The sequence below is a fragment of the Sciurus vulgaris genome, assembly GCF_902686455.1.
Source record: "Sciurus vulgaris genome assembly, chromosome: 1".
Taxonomy (NCBI): domain Eukaryota; kingdom Metazoa; phylum Chordata; class Mammalia; order Rodentia; family Sciuridae; genus Sciurus; species Sciurus vulgaris.
Genome location: NC_136461.1, coordinates 89,433,595 through 89,437,877, shown reverse-complemented (window position 1 = coordinate 89,437,877; position 4,283 = coordinate 89,433,595).

The following is a 4,283-nucleotide window of genomic DNA, read 5'->3' as shown; positions in this document are numbered from 1 at the left end:
AGTCCTTTACAAATGCTAGACTCTGGATAACTCCAAGGATAAGAACAACACTATCCATTCGACTGCTCCCTGGAGATCAGTGTGTCAACACTGGGTACATGGGTAATAAGGGGACTCTGAAGCTCCACCACAGGTCTTGATGTCTTTCCTTTTAAATTTATCTTCCCCCTATGACTGGTAGTACCTCTTTTTAAATAAAATTATAGATGCTAACCTATAAGTTCTTTTAATCAGTTGGCGAATAGAACAAATCAAAATATTTCAGGAATCTACATATTTGTGTCCATCTCTTCATCTTTCCATGTGTTGTAGTTTAGACGTCACATGTCTCCTAAGAGTTCATGTGTTGTAGGCTTGGTCTCCAGTGCAGCAGTATGCAGAGGAAGGACCATTGTGGAGTGGCTGAATCAAAAGCACTCTGACCTCATGAGTGGATTAATCCATTTATAGATTGCTCCCTGGGCTGTTGGAATGTGGTGAGGACTTTAAGGGTAGCACCTTGTTGGAGGAAGTAGGTTACGTGGAGTGTGCCTTTGATGACTATATGTCTCCAGCCCCCCGCTTCCTCCCTCTTTCTCCACCCTCCTTCTTGGCTGCCATGAGGTAAGCAGTTTTGTTCACCACTATGCCCCCTGCCATGATGTTCTGCCCCAGCACAAGCCTAAAAGCTATAATTGCACAAATTAACTTTTAGAATTCTTTGAAACAATCTGCATAATAGTAAAATAATGAGTTACATATAATATGCTGGACTGAAATCCCTGAGCATTAAAAGAAAGGCAGCCAGCTAGAGATGAGAAATACATCTGGGAAGGAATTGGAGACAACATCCTTGTCTTGCTCCAGTGGTTAACAAACACTGTGTTCTGATCTTCATATGTTGGGATCATGAAGACATTTTCTCATGGACTGAAGCACCACCTACAGCTTCATGAGAGACGCAAGGCAGTGGCTTCCAGAAGCTCACTCTTGGATACCCCTTCTTGTTTATGGAACCACCACAGGTGGACTCACTTTGTTCCTGCAGCTGTGAGATGCCTCACTTTCCCTGATGTTCTTCCCATACACTCAAGCACACCTGGCCTTGTCCCCAAATCCTCCCTCTTTTCTGTCCTGTGAGGGTGGAGGAGGTGAGTCTCAGCATTCCTGGCTGCCACTGCTCTTCTTCACATGTCTCCTAAGATGGGGTCTGCTGACACCTGCATTTGGACCTCCACCCAATTTCTACCCTGTTCTGTGTCTGTAGTTCCTTCATATTCCAAAACACTGACCATCCCAAATAAGAAAGAAAAAGGATAAAATTTATTATATTTGAATATAAATAAGCCCACAGGAAAAATATGTCAAATAAATGAGCTAAGTAAAATTGCACAAAACCAATAGAATTGGAAAGTCTCATCTGGGAGGAGACAGAGATCTTCTCCCATCTATATTCAGCATCTGTATTCCCTGTTTTCCACAGTGTCAAGAGGCATAGGCTTCAGATAACCTTCCACCTTGTCTTCTGCTCCACAGGACAAGTTGGCCCCACACATTTCTTCATGTGCACTTTGAAAAACATTCTCCATACAAACTTTATTTTTTAATGTAAAGGACAGAATTTAGAATATATTCTGTAATCTACGAAACATCGGTGGTGCCACCTACCTCATGGACTGAAATCACTGAAAAAATGAAGAGCAGTAGCTTTTCATCCACCAGTGCTATGTCCTAGGAGCACAGCTGTGATTAGGCAGAAGTTTTGAGGTTCCAATCACCCATCTTCTTATTTACCCATTGGACCTGAATACTGACAGCAGTCCACCTCTTAATCTTCATCACTACCTCAGATGGTGGTTTGCAGGAATATAGAACTGCAGTATTTTAACATCTTATTTGTTCATAGTTGGAAATTTTGTTTGTTCATTTGATCGTTTTGCTCAACTCTATGTGCAGTCCTCCATGGGACAACGCAGGTGTGTCACCTACTTGTCACCTATCTCACCTGGTAGGAGACATCTATTTGGAAACTAAACATCAGGAAACATGTTAGATCTTCAGGAGAAAAGTACACAAGGCCCAAGGAATGATGTGGAAGCAGAACTTCCCTAGAGAGATGAGGGTGTTTAAAGGGATATTGTTTTCTCCCACTAATTCAAATTTGTAAAAGAGAAGGAGTATCAGACCTTTCCATCTGAGTGTTTCTAACCCAAGCAGTGGCATCTGACCACAGCATGAAGGTATTTCCCACTCTGAGAGGCCAAGTGTTTTCAGAGAGACCTAACAATCCTCCAGGCCCATCTGGTGCTGCTTCTGTCTACACCACAAATCCCTGGGGCTGTGGGTGCGGCTGGGTTCAGGGGGCACTTCATTTGAATTCTTAGAAGCCCTCCAGGGGGCATTCTTGTGGTTGAACATGATGTGGAGTTACACTGGTTGTGTATTCATGTACGAGCATAGGAAAGTTTTGTTGGATTCATTCTACTGGCCCTCCTATCCCCATCCTCCCTCCTTTCCTTCATTCCCCTGTGTCTAATTCAATGAACTTCTATACTTCCACTCCCTATCCTCCATTGTTATGGGTTAGCATTCACATATTAGAGAGAACATTCAACCTTTGGTTTTGGGGGACAGACTTAATGCACTTAGCATTATATTCTTAAGTTCCATCCATTTACCAGCAAATGCCACAATTTCATTTTTCTTTATAGCTGAGTCATATTGCATTGTGTTTATATACCACATTTTCTTTATCCATTCATCTATTGAAGGGCACCTAGGTTGGTTCCATAGCTTGGTTATTGTGAATTGAGCTGTTATAAACATTGATGTGGCTGTGTCACTGTAGTATACCGATTTTAAGTCCTTTGGGTATAAGTGGAGGAGTTGGATAACTGGGTCAAATGGTGATTCCATTCCAAGTTTTCTAAGGTATCATCATACTGCTTTCCTGAGTGGTTGCACCAGTTTTCAGTCCCACCAGCAATGTATGAGTGAATCTTTTCCCCCACGTTCTTGCCAACATTTATTGTTACTTATTTTCTTGAAAATTGTCATTCTGACTGGAATGAGATGGAATCTCAGTGTAGTTTTAATTTGCACTTCTCTAATTGCTAATGATGTTGAACATTTTTTCCTATATTTGTTGACCATATTTTTTCTGTGAAGTGTCTGTTCAGTTCCTTTGCCCGCTTATTGATTAGGTTGTTTGGTGTTTTTTTGGTGTTTTTTGTTTGTTCGTTTGTTTGTTTTTATGTTCTCATATCTTTATCATTTAGTTTAAGATCCTGGCTCAATAAGTCTTAGTTTATATCACAAATTTACATTTAAGTAATATAATAATGCAACTAAGGCAGATTTACCTTGAAAATAGCCTTGGCTTCTAAACACTAAAACACTGTGGTACACAAATAGCAAAATCGGAAGATTTGGTACTTATCTTTAGATTTAAAAACTGCATATTAAGTTGAATTCTCATAAAATTTCATTCTTGGGATAGGAAGCAAATACTACTGCTATTTTATAATTTCCTTTATCTGACTTAATGAATGCAGTTACCATTAATAATGTAACCTTTAAATTCATGGGAAAAACCAATAGTTTGTATTTATTTTTCATAAAAGACTCAAAAGCAAGCATAAACAAGTAACCATTATAAAGTCATATTGCTTACCTTAACTCAAAATTCTGCTTATTTATAATTATATGTACATCATAGCTAGCAAATTCTATCTAATTTTAATATATATCCAAAAGTAACCTCTGGTTGCATTAATAGCAGGAGGCTTAGGCAGCACTAAAGATTCATTCTCTTGCCTTCTGGTTATTAATACAAACTGAGGCTTTTGATGCTATCTAGTGTATCCAGTCTTTGACAGGGTCTGTGTCACAGAACCTCCAGGAGAACAATGGGCTGAAATGGAAAACTGAAGACTAAAATGTTTACAGTGAAAGTAGTATTTCATTAGAGATCTTTGGGAAATAGGAAAGCAACCAGGATTGCTTAATATTTATTAGAAAGCAATATTCATTAAATCATCTCTCTTTCAGAAAAATATCTTTAAATTTATATATTTTCAAATGTTTCTTTTTTAAAGAATGTATAAAATTAAGATATCTGTGGGGAAAAAAAAACTTTCAAATGTACTTGTTCCTCTTCATTTTCCCCTTTCGGACTTCTTCTCAAAGGGCACAAATGTTCTCATCTTTATAGGAGGACAAACTCTTCTGTGCTGAATCTTTTTAATCTTTTCTTCTCATCCTCAGTGAAAAGCTCTTCTTCATTGGTTGTAACAGACATAATG